At 40.8% G+C, this 17,882-nt stretch overlaps 1 protein-coding gene and 1 long non-coding RNA gene across 6 annotated transcripts in view; one reads left to right on the top strand and one right to left on the bottom strand.

Moving 5' to 3' along the window:
* Window positions 1-17,882, top strand: part of LOC114019056 — a 109,830-nt gene that overhangs the window by 640 nt on the left and 91,308 nt on the right. For 3 of the 5 annotated variants that reach the window (XR_006289723.1, XR_006289722.1, XR_006289724.1), the window contains exon 2: window positions 38-219. This is a non-coding gene — a long non-coding RNA (uncharacterized LOC114019056). Of the gene's footprint in view, window positions 1-37; window positions 220-7,200; window positions 8,601-17,882 lie in introns of those variants that run through there. The other 2 variants (XR_006289725.1, XR_006289721.1) reach the window with 1 other exon arrangement.
* Window positions 15,253-17,882, bottom strand: part of WDR64 (WD repeat domain 64) — a 133,322-nt gene continuing 130,692 nt past the window's right edge. The window contains exon 29 of the mRNA XM_043543330.1: window positions 15,253-16,452. The gene's annotated coding sequence lies outside the window, so the exon portion shown is untranslated. The remainder of the gene's footprint in view (window positions 16,453-17,882) is intronic.

Here is a 17,882-nt window from a genome sequence, read left to right as displayed (position 1 = left end):
TATAAAAAGTTGGAATTTTTCCTCCTTTTTTGACCAGCTCTCCTGCTCCTCCCAGGACCAGCACAAAATGTGGCCCATTCCAGACATCAGATCCACATGGAGCACACTGGAGCTCCCCATGGCAGCTGAAGTCTGGCTGCACGTTGCACAGATTGTGTTGTAGGATCAGAGCCTGAGACAGTACCTGCCCTAAGGATAGGAAAGAAACTTACAAAAAGGGTAAGTTAGCTTTTTGTCCATCAGCAGTTGGGGCTGCAGAGTAATGTGCACAAACTTGCAATCCTGAGGAGCAGAAACATTGACAGTGATAGGGTGATGTTTCCCCTATCCAGATGTCCACTTGTTGCTAGCACATAATGCTAGGAAATGTTTAAAGGTGAAATATTAAGGAATTAAAACTTTTTAGTTATAACATATTATGGTCTTGTTTCTGAATCGGTTTTGAATCTTGACTTCTACAGTTAATATTTTCTGAGCCACCATGTAAGATTTTTTGAATTTTTCCAAGAGGGAAAGAATTTAAGTAAATAAAAATAGAGGAGGACAATGTAGAAATAATTGTTATCATACGTGGACATTCATCTAGTACCTATAAAGGGGACAGACGAGGCCCTGCCAATCTTGCTCCCAACTCAGAGTGCAGAAGTAGAAATTTCCCCCACCCCCTCTAGAGGCAAAGACTGCAGGGGGACAAGAGAGGCTATTATAAGGCTTTTAGATACTTTCAGTAACTTAGATGTCCTCTCTACCTGTTTCTTACCCAGAATCTATTGTAGTGTTGCCAGCAGGATAGAAAAGCAGCATTAGGTCCGTACTAGTGGACTATGTTAACTGAGGCATCTGGACATAGGGACAGAATGAGGGGATGGTTTGAAAGAAATATTTTTTAAATTGTAGATTAAGATATGTAAGCCTGGTGTTTCACTTATGTTGCAGAGTATTAGTTTTTGTCTGATCTATGTCAATTGAAAGCTCATCAGCCAGCGACCTTCCTTTTTCATCAGAGCTGGGAGGAGTTCTGGTAGCCATGGTCCCTTGGAATAAGTTACTGATTGTGATTGCAGTATGTAACTTATAGAATCCTTGGCGTGATGGGTCCTTCCCAAGAAGTTAGAAAAGGTTTGGTATTTCAGTAAAAGTTTCTTGCATGTACTCATTGCTCATTCTGAAACGGTTTTGTGGATTAAAGCTCAAACAAGTAATATTTATGACTATGTATTTAATATGTTTTTCTTTAAAGTTAGGTAGGATCACATTCAAGTTTGAAACTCTCCCATTCTATCACTTTTCGTGTTATCTGAGTACAAATAAATGTTTTTGTTTTTTTAAAGCAAGGAAACAATTGCCCTCTCTTTGGGGAATACCCAGAAGTAGGGATAAGGTGCAGGTTTGTGTGTGTGTGGCTTTTGCATATATAATTGGGGATGAAGGGAGAGGGTTTTGACCACTGAAAAACAGAACTTGTATTTTCTGTGGTAATATCAATTAATGCATATGCATGATGCAGTGTTGCCAACTCACTTGATATTTGGTCTGTTCCACAGCTCCTGGAGGCTAGTTATTACATGAGAATCTCAGCTTTCATTTTAAAAATATTAAATTTCTAGCCCTCATGAGTGCAGAGAGCAGTCTGAAATCATGTACTGAGGTTGCCCTAAATGGCCAAAAACCAGAAAGCAAAAAAAAGGAGATTGTATTGCCTTGAAAAAATCAGAAGATTCAAAAAAATAGCCTCATGATTTGTGGGGCCTGTCATGATTTTTGAAGGTTTACGATTGGCAGGACCACTTAATGCAGGTTTTGTGTAACTACCAGTCTTTTGTTTTTCCTTAATCAAATTCAGGGTCAGCATGCAGGAAAGATTGTGTCCTTTTTGTATTTAGTTTCTATTTTTAGTTATTGTTTTCCTTTGATACCAGAGCACATCTGTGTATTCTGGTATACAAAAGCAGAAGTTTTTCTGGTAGGTGTGAATTAAAACCAAAAACCACTGTAGGAGCAAAAATATATTCACATCTGTTACTTTTTTACAGTAACTGAAATGTTAAGAGGCTAAATAGTAGTGAATGAAAGTTATGCAAATCTTTTTTTAAAGATATGAATCATGAATTTAAACACATCAGCTGTCTGTTTTGTGGTATTTACAGATTATTAAATTTTTTAATTAATAATTAAAATACAATGCCCTTTATGGGGTGGATATTTAGTGGCAACTTTTTTCAAACTCGTAACTCTAGAGTGCAAACCGGTTCAGTTAAGACAAGGGATTTAACTGTAAAAAGGCATCTTCTGTAACTGTGACCTGCTGCTGAAGGCAGATTGTACACGACACAACACCTAACAAGACAGTTTTAAAGGTTATAACACATGTAACTCAAAAAGCATCACAGAGGATTGGCAGAATACAGACAGAGAACTCAGCCCTGCACTCTACCCAGGGAAAACACGTACTGCTTTTTAGGGAAGGAGTGGGGAGAATTCGACTCCGACTGACTGAAATGCCAAAGGACAGATACTTGCATTTACACCAGTGCAATTCTAGGCTAAGATATTTAAAAATGGGTGGCAAAAGTTAGGAGCCTAAATATGGATTTAGAAGCCTAAGTAATTGGCTTGATTTTCCAAAGTGCTGACCAGCCATAGCTCCTACTGATGTCAAAACAGTGAACTAATGATTTTTTTTAAGTCAAATCACAATGTAAAAAATGCATTTGAGTGAGATTTTTATTGCAATAATCTGCATATTAGGCTGTTGTTCTAAAATATCTGTGCACTCATATGCTGGACGAGGACATGAAGTTAGCTATCTGCTTCTATCCATCTGAAGTGACATTGTATTCTTCTTTTCTATTTAATGGTTAAAATATACAGTCAGGCATTATTTGATAGCAAACTACTGCACAAGTACCATAGACCAGGACAGCAGGCGAGTTATTACATTGCACACCCTAATTGTTGTCCACCAGCACTACCTATAATGAAACCTATAACAGATACTAATTTACTTTAGTCCTAATTTTTCCTATCCTCAGGAGTTATGTATGCAATTCTTTGATAAAGGCACTGCTCTAGCCTAGCAAATTTGGAGAAAGGAGAGCAGGTATGTGCACATGTGGTCAGACAATGTAAATTTCACTGCACTCCCACAAAAATCCCCACAGCCTCTCCATTCCTGGATCTGATTCTCCAGTATCACTGGTACAGATACCAGGGTGCATGTGTTTCCAGCAGCCAGTGATGGCAACCTTGAAACCTAGTACCTGTTATCACTAACTTAGAATCACAGTTCGTTTCTTTTCTTTTTCTTTAAAACAAAACAAAAAGGAATGGTAATTTATTTTAAACCAGTTTATTCAGCTACTATTAGAAACAGTCAGAAAAGTGGGTGTTTGAATCCTGATTGAGAGTGTGTTGGTTATAAGTCAATAGGAAGTGCAAAATAGGCTCCTTCTAATGTTTGGATTGATCTGGAGCAAAATCATAATGGCAAGATTGGTGGTGGGTGATTCAAATCCAGTCCCTTGCCTCTGAAATGTAAAAGGGTTTGTTTGGATGTTTGGTCCATCTTTAATTACAAATAAATAATAAATCCCTTAAATAAATAGCAGTTCTCATTCTCAAGCACTGCACAAACATGCCTAACACCATATATAATCCAAACTATTAGGTTTCTGTCCATTTTATCAGTGGCCATCCAGGCGTCATGGGGCAGCACTCCATGTACTGTGGTGAATCGTGGAGATCTTTCTGGTTCCTATTTTCATTTCCTGCCACACCTCACTAAGAGTACCAGGCATGGCCTCTCCTGTCAGCTGGTTTCCCATCCCTACTATAGTATTCTACATACCAGCTTGCCTTCCTGAGCCCAGCCCTCTCTGGTCCAGCAACTTTAGACTGTCAAATCTATACTAAAGCAAGGTACTTCCAACACCGCTCCCTATGGAGACCCAGTAACCCATTGCTTCTATCCCTGCTTGACAGCCTGTACACTAGTGCTTCCAATCCCATTCCCCAAAACTGAGTTCAGCGGCCCAACACTCTAATCCTGCCCCAAGGATGCATTTGGTACTTCCGCACTTCTATCCCTTCATGAGATCCAGGATCCCTGTGCTTCCAGTCCTAACTCCAAAGTACCCCCCCCGCCCCAGTAAACCCACCCCAAACCTGGATATCAGCAGCTGTCTGCTTGTAAATCTACTGCTGTAAAGATCAACTTTGCCTCCTAATCCTACTCCTAAAGCAGGTTCCCAGGGCTTCCAACCACATAAAGCTAGATATAGCAACTTAGGCCTTCCAACGCCATATCCGAAAAGCAGGAATCCCCTTCTGTATGTCCAACCCTGCGTCAAAGCAGGTACTGTGTTTTCAACCCCTCCTCCACCCCCCACACTAATAGGTCCCCCAGTTACTGTGAGGAGTATTCTGTTACATTTATCCTCAGTGCTGTAGGAGTTAAAATCATGTGGACTTGATCTCTGTAGCACAAAAAATATTCTCAAGCATCCACTTTCAAGATTAATAATTACTGATATAAAATTAGCAGTAGAAAGTGAGACAGCAACTTTGTGAGCCAGAGGTAAATGAGAGTGTAAAAAAATCAGCCTTGTAGTGTAGGGTTACTGCCTTCCATCTATATTTTTAGTGGTCAGTGTGTGAAAAACAATTGTTTTGCTTGATTTCTAAATCTTGTTCCTCTTATTCTCAGTCTGCTCAGTGTGTTTCTGCTGTTCCATTTATTTTTGGCTCCTATAGTAGATGGTACTGGACTTCTTAATGTAAAATAAGAGAATAATTTATTTATTTCACATCGAGGCTCTATCCTCATATCAGTTTAAACTTCAAACAGCTACTCCAAGTTCTTGCACCAACGTAATACATGGAATAGGGGATCAAATTTTGCCCTCACTGAAATCCCATACAGTCAGTGGGGTTTCACAGGATATCCGTGGGGACAGTATTTAGCCCATAATTTGCTTTATATATTGGTCAGAATAAGAAAACTATAAATAATTGTCTACCCTCTATATCTTTGGGACTCAAATACCAGGTCAGAGTCATATGTGGGCAAAAATATGAATCTAATCTGAGAACAGAGGCCCTTAAAAGTACCTTTCTACAGAGATGTGCAAAGTACACCATTCCAGTGAAACCTCATATCAGGTGAGCTTCATCTGGTTTCAGATTTCATTATGAACTCAAAATGCACTGAGGTTTGTTTAAAAGTTTGCCTATCGTTAACTGAACCCATAAAGAAGCAGCAGAATCCCCAAATGTAATGAATGCCCAGACCAGCATTATTTGTTTGAAATCCAGGTCCAACAACATTTTAAGGTACCTAACTGAGAGCCCATAACAGAAAAGCCCTCAGTACCACACAAAGTCAAGAGCTGGGTAGTGGTGGGTCATTTGGAGAATCTGAACCAAAGGTACCTGTCACTGTTTCATACCCAGTTTGATCACAGCCAGTCATGGCATGGGACACTCCAAGTATTACCGGGGTGTCATGTGCTGGAGTTCACTGGATTTTTGTTTCTAGCTGCTGGTAGAATGAGTCCTTTTCCACAAGTGATGAGTCTTTTTTTGTGTAGGTCACATTGACAGGTAAGTGTCCATGGTGATTTTGTAGCCCAGCATCGAGTAAGCATGGAGAGACGGGGTTCCACGTGGCTAAAGTCTATGCTAGAGGTTGTCTAGCGAGAAATGCCATACCATGAGTTCCGTGTGGACCATCAGGGTGGAGAAATGTAGCTTCTTCCCCAGTAACTTCATTGCTTTGTGGCAGACAGGCCTCTGTGATGCCGGCAATTACAATCTTGTAATGGATGGGTTCTTTGAGAAGAGCTGTCTTGCACCCTGAGTTTTCAGTGTGAACGTGTTCCATACAACGACAGACTTTAAGGTCAGAAGGGACCATCGTGATCATAAACCTGTTACAAAGGTCTAGCTCTTCTGTCCTATGTGGTCCATGAATCCACAGTTGTGGCTTCCCCACCATTGGGAAACTTGGCCCTTGTCTGCTGGGTCCAGCACTGGCCTTTTCTCATTATCCTGAGCAGGGCCCTTAATGGGTACTACCAACTAGGGCCAGTGAGACCCAATGCTTATGTCGGCAGAAATAACAATACACTGACGCAGAGCAGCTTATGCTGCCACTACCTGTGCCAAATCATGATATTTTCTAATATGGCACAAATGCAAATTATTAAGACTAGTTTGCAGCAGAGGTAGGACCAAGACCCAGCACATCCTAGCTCCCAGCCCGGGACTTATTCCTCTAACCAACGCCTGTAGCTTTTTGAGGGGAAGGGCTCCGTTAACAGTTTTTCTAAAATTCACAAGTTTGTAAATTGTTGAGGAGTAGTAGCTCTCAGTTTTTCAAGATTGAAAAAAAATACTTTGCTCAATTTTATTCGAAGACTTAGAAGATTTACAAAGTTGTTTCAATCTCACTGAAGTTTCAGACCTGAAAATAGTAAATGTTTTTAGTCAAAAAATGTTGCCTGTGACTATTTCACCCAGCTCTGAGCCTTTGGGACCTCTATCCCTTTTTGCCTTTCTGTGTTTTTTGGGTCGAAGGCCTAGTAGCCTGCCACCATCCACCACCATTCTGTGAGTCTGTGACAGAGCCCTCCCCTTCCTCAATTCTTCAGTAACACTTTCCTGTAGAACTTCCATGAAGATTAATGAAATATGAGGCTATATCAGTTCTGTCCAGTCACACTAAAGGAGTGCATCTATCTGTCTCTCCCATATATGCATTCCTCCCACCGCTTTGCTCTGAGGGAGGTTAAACCAAAACTGGCTAATCTTCAGCTACAGTTATTTTAGCAGCAGCTGAAAATTGCCTCATGATAGAGCACCAGAGATTTTTTTTCATCCCAGTTGTAAAACCTCTTACAATACGTGTTTTGTTTTTTCTTTAGGTATTGATACATTACATGTTACCAAACTCAGACCCCGACTGAAAAAATGTGGTGGTAGCGTGTTTGCATTTTGTATTTGACCCTGAAGCCTCTTGGAACCAGGGAGACCATATTTGGCCACAACCATTACACTGAATACCACGTGGGCAATATATGAGTCTGATTATTTCTGTCCCGCATGGTGGAACAGTGAAACCCAAAGACATCCCTGATTGAGATGCTGGTTTCTGTGATTCAAACACATTATTTTGTATTTTCTATCATAATTGTCTTCCAGGAAGCATTCAAGACGTTCAGAAATGCAAGGTGGATACAAATCAGGACAAGAATAGAGATTGTTTGGACCCTTGCTAAAGAAATCAGAATCCTTAATGGTAATTTCTCCCCATATCTTCTTATAAAGTATCTCCAGAGGATCAAGATGGATGCCAACAGGGAAAAGGAAGAAGATCCCTTTGAAATTCCCCAAGCAGAAAAAGCCTGGGGAGACGTTATAAAGTTTATGAGATCAGCAAAATTGCAGATGATAGGAGGCCTTATTGTAGATATCCATGGACAAACGCACCCTGAGCAATGGATAAAACTGGGTTACACCCTTTCAAAAGCATCACTCAATTCAGGGAAGTTTCCTACATCAGGCTCTTCTATTTGCTATCTTGTAAACCAGGTGCACAGTGTTTCTTTTGAGACTTTGCTCAGAGGATCCAGAAGCCTGGGTAAGTTTATTGAAGCGCAGGAGAACAAATGGTATCTTTGTGTTCCTTCTCCAACAAACCCCAAGCCAAAACCAGGGGTTATTACAGTGGAGGCTATATCACTAAGACTTTTGGGTCTAGGTATACCAGCACTGTCGATGCCATTCAGATTGAGTATCCCAAGTTTTGTAAAGCTGTAGAAAGGGCTATAATAAATTTCTGGCAAACTAACTACAGCAGCCAGAGAAATTATAAGCTTCTGGGATGATAAAGGAAACAGGCACGTGTGTTAGCATAGCTACTTTACAAAGTATAACAATTGGTCTGATACACAGGAATGTGGATTTCCATTTGGCTTTAACATGTTTAGAATTCTTTAGGAATAAAGCAGTGGGGACAGTGAAGGAAAAAGATTTAGAATGCAAACAAATGGAGTTCCAGTGATAAAAGGACAGTAATCTGTATTGAAAACCCATGGCTAATATTAACAAAGGAATTAATAAACCAATCCTTATTAGTAGATCCCATAAAAGAGACTGGTAACCTCAGTGATGCCCAGGCCAAACTGAGTGAGTGTAGCTGTATTTCACCTACCTACCTACTACATCACTACTTTATCTTGCTGAAGACATATTTGTAGATTCTGGTAATTTTGGTACAATTCCTCCAAATGACATGGACCCTCTCTGACACCGATCCTTACAACTGTTCTGCAATGAGTGTTAGCAGAATCCTGAGCTCATTGAAGACCCTTGTGGAAGTTCGCACTGGCTTTAAAGAGTACAGGATCAAGCTTTTTCGTACATGGGTTAAGAATTCAATGCTTACTATCATGATTGTGGAGCAGAGAGAGAAGCAATTCTCTCATTTCCAATCTGTAGAGAAAAAGGTCTAGAATACAATGAACTACAATATTCCTGCTAAAGAATTATTCTGTCTGCATTGTGCAATGCATAGATAAAATGCTAAAATAGTCTTCTTATTGAAATGAAGTATCTGTCTCTTATTAGGAGCATTTTAAAACAGATAGGTCCTTGTGCTGTTTGTCAGACAATGCCTAATTTTGATAATATGAACTTCATGTAGACTCTCTGGGATGGAGATCATCATTTTATTTTTTATTTGTCCAGTGCCTGGCACAATGGGGTCCTGGTCCATGAGTGGGGCTCTTAGGTGCTATTGTAATAGAAATAACTGCACTTACCCAGCTTAGTCTACTGCTGGTTTTACATTGATCAAAGAAGCAGCTTCTTGAGCCTTACCTAAATTATGCAGTGATCCTGTTAAAGCTAAGCAGCTCTGGGCTGGGGTTAGTACTTGGATGGAAGATCTCCAAAGAAAGTACGTGTGCTGCATGAAATAGCCGGGGTGATTCTGTACATAGCATTCTTCCCTCTCAGAGCCTGGACCATCGCCGACTGAAGTCAGTGGAAATCAGTCCATTAACTTCATTCAGAACTGGATGGAGCCTTTAGTCAGTACTGCATATAGTCAGTATACTGCATATACAGCCTTTAGTCAGTACTGCATTGTTAGAGAAGGGCCACGGTGCCACTGGGAGTATCATCAACAAATGGAACAATGGGGGAGCTGACAGCAATCTGAGTACAAATCAGCATTTAGGAAATGCAGACAATAAGTTAAGCTAAAAAGTCTATGGCCAGTAAGAATAAAAGGGCACTAACAAGAAATTTCTTAAATCAGGAACAAATGAAATCCTTGTAGGGTACAGGTCTGATACTAGATAAAGATAGTAAAATGGTTAATCATAAGACATGTATTCAGTAAATATTTCCATTCTGTAGTTGGAAAGAAGCAGGATGATGTCATATTTTACAACAAAATTCCAAGGATGATGTTAAAATAGTTATTAAACATCGTGAAAGAAATAGGGGTAGATGACTTGCACACAGAAGTATCAAAAGAATTGGCCAAGGAAGTCTCTGAACCATGAATGTGAATTTTTAACACATCTTAGAACATGGGGGAAAGTGTTAGAGGACTAGGAAAATACTAATGTGCCAATAACTTAAAAGTGTAAATGACCCAGGTAACTATAGGCTGGTGAACTGGACATCAGTTCTGGGCAAATATCATGAAAGGGTTGAGATGTGATGCAATTGGTAAATAATTAAGAGATGGTAGTATATTTAATGCCAACCAGCAAGGTTTGACATAGGTCTCAAACAACAGTCATACTGTTTTCTGATGAGTTGGCAAGTTTGGTTGATAAAGGTAACTGCTGACATAAGAGTTGTGTAAGGCATTTGACTTAGTCCTGCATGACATTCTGATCAGAAAACGAACACTATACAAAACCAATGCAGGCCACATTAAATGGATTAAAAACTGATAGATCACAAAAAGTAATTGTAAATTGGGACTTGCCATCCAATGGGAGCGTTTCTAGTGTAGTCCTGCAGGAATCTGTTCTCAGCCCAGTGCTAGTCAATATCTTTATTAATGGTCTGGAAGAAAATATTAAAACCTTGCTGGAAAATCTCACAGATGACAGGGACCAGCCTGGATCTCTTGGTAAAGTAGGCTCATTTGAAAAATATGCATTTTAGCACAGCCAAATGAAAGGTCATACATTTAGAAACAAAGAATGCGGCTCACACTTCTAAGATGGAGGACTGTTTTGCAATGCAATGACACTGAAGAGGCCTTAGGGTGTCATCATGGTAAACAACCAATTGAACATGAGTGAATGCCATCCACAGATGTGTAAGCAGGGGAATACCAAGCAGGAGTAGGGACATGGTATTACTTCTGCATGCATCATTAGTGAGACTGTTCTATAAAATGATGAAAGGTGTCATAAATATAAAGGGAAGGGTAACAACTTTTATGTATGCAGTAATATAAAATCCCTCTTGGACAGAGGTACAGAATCCCCTTACCTGTAAGGGGTTAATCAGTTTAATTAACCTAGTTGGCACCTGACCAGAAGGACCAATGGGAAAGAAGATACTTTCAAATCTGGGGCGGAGGGGGAAGGCTTTGTTTTTGTGCTCTCTCAGGAGACAAAGAGAGACCAAGCAAGTAATCCAGCTCCTACTGAATGATACATCTAAAATTACAGGACTAGTAGGTAATATCAAGGAAATGCGTTAGAGTATCTTTTGTTTTAGCTTGTGAATTTTTCTTATGCTTAGAGGGAGGTTTATCTCTTTTTTTGTAACTTTAAAGTTTTGCCTGGAGAAGAATCCTCTGTATTTTGAATCTGATTACCCTGTAAAATTACCTTCCATCCTGATTTTACAGAGGTGCTTCTTTTACTTTTTTTTTTCCTTTATAATAAAGTTCTGTTTTTTTTAAGAATCTGATTGGTTTTAGTGCCCTAAAAACCCAGGGATTTGGTCTGTGCTCACCTGTACCAATTGGTGAGGATATTATTCTCAAGTATCCCCAGGAAAGGGGGTGAAGGGGCTTGGGGGAATATTTTGGGGAACAGGAACTCCAAGTGGTTCTTTTCCTTGAATCTTTGTCTAACTCACTTGGTGGTGGCAGCGAATACCATCCAAGGACAAGAAGGGATTTGTGTCTTGGGGAAGTTTTAATCTAAGCTGGTAGAAATAAGTTTATTGGGTCTTTCATGCGGGTTCCCACATCTGGACCCCAGAGTTCAGGGTGGGGAGGAAACCCTGACAAAAGGTCCGGTAAACATGCCTTATAACAAGAGGTGTTTTGATCACACTGTACAAGGATCTACATGGCTAAGAGATTTCTGATAGGGGATCCCTCTTTAGCAGGAAAAGGCATAAGAAGCTGAAGCTAGGCAAATTCAGAGTAGAAATGAGGCATACCTTTTTTTAACACAGAGAGTAATTAACCATTGGAACATAGTGGATTCTCTGTCACCTGAAGTCTATAAACAAGACTGGATGAGTTTCTAAGAGATAGACTATAGCTCAAACAGAAATTCTGGGTTAGGTTATTTGGTCTGGGTCATGCAGAAGGTCAGACTAAAGGGTCATAATGGTCCTTTTTGGCCTTAATCTATTCATTTTATTTTATACCTTGATCAAAAGATTTAGTATCTTGTCCACTTTTGATTAAGTTCCTACAGCATGTTTCTTAAGGAAATGGATGTTTAATCTGGGATCTTGGACCATATTTGTTTTTGAGCAGTTCTAGTTTTCCTTGTAGTGTCTTTAGATATGGTAAAAGTAGATTTATGGCCCATATTGTGCCATTATGTTTTAAGCACAACTCCTTGCTAATTTCAGTGGAGATTACTAAACACAATACAGCCCTTGTTATTTTATAGTGTTGTTAAACAGGTGCTGTATTTCATGCCAAAGGTAGTGAACACTGTGCAGCTCATAAAGCACTTCAGGATGAAAGGTGCTATATTAATGTAAGATATTATTTCTGGTGCCAGAAAAGGGCTGGGCTTGCTTTTTAGATAGAAAAAGAGGATACTACACAAGAAAAATTTTACCATAAAACATTTTAATATTGCTGTACCACAGGGGAGTAAAGGAGGCTGGAATTCTGATTTTAAAACAGTATCTAGTTTAATAGTTTTTAACTCTCAACACTATTCATTGGGTTATCAGTTTTAGAACTTGGCTTCAGGGTACAATCATCTGGAGGACAGGAAAGCTATTTGGTAGGTTTACGCTCATCCTGCAATGGAGGTGGGTAAGACATTTAATTAACACAAAAATCAACTATAGATTGTTAATAGAGTTGCTCTCCAATCTGTCATCTTCAGCTATCACATTGGTTTCAAACAAACAGCTACATGCAAGGGCATAAACAGTAGTTTTGAGCACCCAAAAATATGCTATGCACTTCACAAAACAAGCCCCATGGAGCTTACAATTTAAAATTGACAGAACAGTGAGGGTCATAAATAGAAAAGATGGGTGTGGTGGGGAAAGGAGGACTTTTACTAAGTCTCCATTAATCTTTCTTTAAAGACACCTAAGATTCTGTAGATAGGGCTTGTAATATATACAGTAAAAGCAAATAAAGCCATTGGGGTCAAATACTGATCTCAATTACATTGGTGTGAATCTATGGATTTACATAAGTGTAATTAAGGTCAGCATCTGTCCTATAAATCTGACTGTACCAGGGGAAGTAAAGGAATTTTAGTCTGTCGATAGGTCTGGTTATCCTGACCAAAGAAAATTTTTGGTATTACTGGGTTATTTCAAGTATCAGAGGGGTAGCTGTGTTAGTCTGTATCCACAAAAACAAGGAGGAAACCAGTGGCACCTTAAAGACTAACAGATTTATTTGGGCATACGATTCTGTGGGTAAAAAAAAAAACCCCAAAGAATCTGAAGAAGTGGGCTTTTTTACCCATGAAAGCTTATGCTCAAATAAATCTGTTAGTCTTGAAAGTGTCACCAGACTCCTTGTTGTTTTTGTGGGTTATTTCAGTTATTGGTCAGCAGCCTGGTGGATGAGCCGGGTAGCATTAACAAACAAATCCTTAGGGTTTTCTTTTTTAATATCTCTAATTAACATATACACAGATTGCTATTTCTGGTCAGCTGAAAATAATGGCTTGACATTTTCTAGGAATGTAGTCAAAGATTAGTCATAAAGAGGGAGCAAAAGAAAGCATATGCACCATCTTGTCCTGACCACATAAACCCAGAGAGCTTCTGATCAACCCATTTCACATTATCTTAGCCTATTTATCATCTTTCCTCTAGCCTCTTATGTCTGCTGGTGAATCTGGCAGTTGATTCCATGTGCTAAACAGTTTTTCTGCATGAAAAGTTTTTCTGACTTGATTGGCTTGCTCCACAAACTTGTCTGTAATTCATCACTGCCCAAAGTTATACAGTGACTTGAAATATCCTTAAGTTAGGTTTAATAGGCTCAGTAATCGCTGCAGAAAGATCAAGAAGCCAACTTTCCCTTCAAAATCTGCACTTACCTGAAGCTAAAATAGATCTGACCCTAAACTTGTCTTCCTAATCTCAGAAGACCAGATTCAACCATGCAAGTGCAACTCACATGGAGGTTAATGGGAGCAACGCCTTACGCAAGAGCTGAGTTTGGCTCAGACCTCTGGTAACAGAAGTTGTATTTGAACAGGAGCCACTGCTAAAATCTCCTGATTTGAAATGTGTACTGATACTGTTAAAAAGAGAATTTACTTTTCATTGGAAGTGCTGGATTGGCAGCCTGGAATAGCAAAAACCCTCTTTGGCTGTAGAACAGGTACAGCAGTTATAGAAGCATCCCATAAAGGGGTGGGACCCATCTCTCAAAAGCGCTTCCCTGGTCATGCATGTGGTACCTGCAGTTCTCAATTTTTCAGTTTATGGTGCCCCGTCAGCCACTGCTCAGGCAGGTCTTCGGTGACTCAGCCCTCCAGCCAAGTCATGCACAGTCCATATGCAAACAAAACAAACCCCTTCTGGAGTACACTGTCCAAATGGACCTATCTCAAAGCCCTCTGTCATGTCCTGTAGCCCTCCCTGGGCTCAGACCCTTCACAGTTCAACAGGGCCCACCATAGTATCCCTCCGTTGGCAACGTCTCTGTAGCCTTCCCTGGGCTCCAGTCCTCAGTCTGCCCAACAGGGCCTATCTCAGTACCCCAGTTGGCCAATTTACATGCAAAGGTGCCTGCTCAGTGGTGGAGGAGCACCCCTCAAGGCTTCCTCCCTGAAGGCTCTTCACCTGCCCTTGAGTCCTCTGACCCAACTCTCCAGCTGGATCAGCCTCAGTACAGCCCCCTTCAATGGGTAACAGTTCCACATACAGTCCCTTCCCTGGGCCTGTCTAAACTCCCTTCTCTTAGGGCACAGCCACCTCCCCAATGGCTATTGGGGGGGAACCCAGGCTCACCCACTACTCTAGGTCCCAGCCCAGCAACCTTCTAAGTTGTAACCACATCCCTTTAAACTGCTTTTCCCTGGACCAGTTTTCTGTAGCCCATCTTAGTTGAGTCCTGGCAATCAGCTGGAAGCTATTCCCTCACTTCCCTTTTGCCTGACAACAACTAACTGTCTTAGCTCCGCCCACCAGCCTCTTGCTCCTCCAGTCCCTGCAAGCAGACTGAACTCACCATCCCCTGGCAGCTCCTTATATACAAGCCTGCTGGGCCCTGATTGGCTGCTTCCCCTGCAGCCTCATTCATTGGCTGCTTGGAGGACCTCTCTTCTGCTCCTTTCCTGAGATGTGTGTGGCAAGACCTTGAGGCCTCCAAAGAACTTTACCTCTAACAATGACCCTGCAGCATCAGCCCCCAATTCCTGATTTTCCTATAGGCATGCCCTCCAGCACTAGCACTAAAGAGCAGCACTGGGCCTTGCTTTCAGTAGCAGAAGGTGTGCTGCCTAGCTCTTCTGAGATTACCGCTGTCAGGTTGTCAGATGCAGCAGCTAATGGTAGCAGGCTTTGGGGAATGCAGCCACTGGAAGAGGGGCAAAGAAGCCAAAGTAGTAATAAGCAGGGGGACCATATCAGCTCCATATTCCCTGTCAGTAGACGTACATGCTCAGGCTAGTTCCTTATTCCCGGAATTGATAGGTGGCAGAATATATAAGTAACATTTCAGCCTCCTCTTTAAGGCAATTCTCTGAAAAATTTTCAAAGATATACTGTATATGAGAGAGTGAGAGACTGACTCGCTCTGGACAAGAATGCACAATCAGGATGAAACTATTTGTGATTTGACATGCCACACTGACTGATATGGAGAATCACTGACTGCAAGTGCATTTCTTTGTTTAGATTTCATAAAATGCCTAACCCCCTACCTTTGTGGGGAAAAGCAGTGTTGGAATCGGTCAGGTTTGGAATATCAGTGAAGGAAGATTGATCTATGCAGAGACAATATTTGACATGTTTAAACTCAGCTGCCAAGGAAGGATATATAACAAAGGAAAGCGTTTAACAGAATTTGACTCATGTAGGTGGAGGCACTCTACCCTGAAAAGCAAATCAAACCAGAGGAAAGCAGTTAGGAGTATAATTCTATCCAAAAAGGCAATCAGTCTGGACATGTTATATCTTGAATTCTGATGGGACACTACCTTTACTACAGACCAATTGTGATGGTGAAATTTATTCCAGTACTGGAAAAAACTATCTAGGTTCAGATACATTTATATAAGCAACATTATGGAATAAAACCATAGTTTAAGAGTGCAAGTTACAGTTGTGTGATGCATTAGTTTTCTTTATAAAAATGCACCATGGGCTAGGTTAGGCAGCACCTCACTTAGCATGATGGCTTTTGTGAATTCCATTCTGAGATGCCCATCTAACCTAGCACTGAACTCGGGTTTTGTGACCCCCAGTGATTTTCTAGGCACCCAAGTTCCTTTGTGAATCTAGCCATCAGTGCCTCAGTTCCCCATCAGAAAAATGGGGACAATAGTACTTCTCAACTTCACCAGTGTGTTGTGAGGAGAAATACATTAAATACTCAGATGCTACAATGATAGGGACCATATAAGTACCTAAGATATACAGGCCAATCTATAAATTCTACTACATATTAATGATATAGACTGTTCCAAGGGCAAATTAAAGAGAACATATAGATATAGGCAAGGTCCCATGTATCATTCCACAAGGCATCCTAAGTATTACAGCAGACCAGTGTTAAATTTGGTGGAAAATTAGGAATTATAGAATTGTGTCTGATTGATCACAAAAATCATTCAGTACAGGCGCATTATTGACACTGTATGTCTGCTTTGCTTTCTGTGTCTTGGTTGAGACAGTGCAGATGATGGGTTCATCTTCTTCACTTGCTTCTACAAACAGGATAGTAAGCAACCATCATCCCAGATTCTCCTGCAGTCTATGGCTCCCTCCTTTGGCTTTTCTAGTTTGATTCCTTTAGATCTGAAAAAAAAATGGTGTGTTACCTCCCTAACTCAAGTTCCTTGATGAAGCCAGGGTTTGGAAAGCCCAGTGGGATGTTAGCCTGTCCTATCTTTACCAAGCCCCAGCAAGCAAATTAGCAGGTAGATGGGAATAGAACTTGCATTCTTGTACGTCATCCTTAATGGAAAAGGATGATAACAGATGTTATACACTATGGTTCACTTAGACTCTCCCAGCCTTGAGCACTAGACCTGATCAACAAACACAGAACCAACATTAGTCAGCATCCAACCATGCAAATGGGTGACACACGTAAAGACACGCTAGTATGGTACAAGCATTCCCTAGTTGCCAGTCTACATGGACAGTCTTATTCCAAAGGTGAACAGCTAATCCAGACCTTGTCTCAGTTGGGTTAAGAGTTTCATAGCTCTGAACCATTCTTGTCGTGATCATCTCCGTGTCTATCTTTCTGAGCTCAATTGCTTTCTTGGTAGCACAAAGCATAACAGACACAGTACATTTTAGTCTAGTAACACAATATATAAAATATATGGAAATCAAACTTGCTTTATTGTCAGTGGTGCTGGAACGAGGGGTGCTGTCACACCTCCTGGCTTGAGGTAGTAACAACACTAAATACATTATTTCCATGGTTTCCATAGAATCATAGACTATCAGGGTTGGAAGGGACCTCAGGAGGTCATCTAGTCCAACCCCCTGATCAAAGCAGGACCAATCCCCAACTAAATCATCCCAGCCAGGGCTTTGTCAAGCCTGACCTTAAAAACCTCTAAGGAAGGAGATTCCACCACCTCCTCAGGTAACCCATTCCAGTGCTTCACCACCCTCCTAGTGAAAAAGTTTTTCCTAATATTCAACCTAAACTTCCCCCACTGCAACTTGAGACCATTACTCTCCTTCGGTCATCTGGTACCACTGAGAACAGTCTAGATCCATCCTCTTTGGAACCCCCTTTCAGGTAGTTGAAAGCAGCTTTCAAATCCCCCCTCATTCTTCTCTTCTGCAGACTAAATAATCCCAGTTCCCTCATAAATCATGTGCTCCAGCCCCCTAATAATTTTTTTTGCCCTCCTCTGGACTCTTTCCAATTTTTCCACATCCTTCTTGTAGTGTAGGGCCCAAAAGTGGACACAGTACTCCAGATGAGTCCTCACCAATGCTGAAGAGAGGGGAAATGATCACATCCCTCAATCTGCTGGCAATGCTCCTACTTATACAGCCCAAAATGCTGTTAGCCTTCTTGGCAACAAGGGCACACTGTTGACTCATATCCAGCTTCTCATCCACTGTACCCTCTAGGTCCTTTTCTGCATCATCAGTATCCCCACTATAAAAATTGTTCCAGCACCCCTTTATTGTTACTATTTAGGATTAAACTTTCTATGAAACAATGAAAAACCTCCCCCATTGTCCTCTCTTCTCTT

Source organism: Chelonia mydas, chromosome 3, assembly GCF_015237465.2.
Source record: "Chelonia mydas isolate rCheMyd1 chromosome 3, rCheMyd1.pri.v2, whole genome shotgun sequence".
NCBI lineage: Eukaryota > Metazoa > Chordata > Testudines > Cheloniidae > Chelonia > Chelonia mydas.
This window is presented reverse-complemented; position numbering and strand designations above follow the sequence as displayed.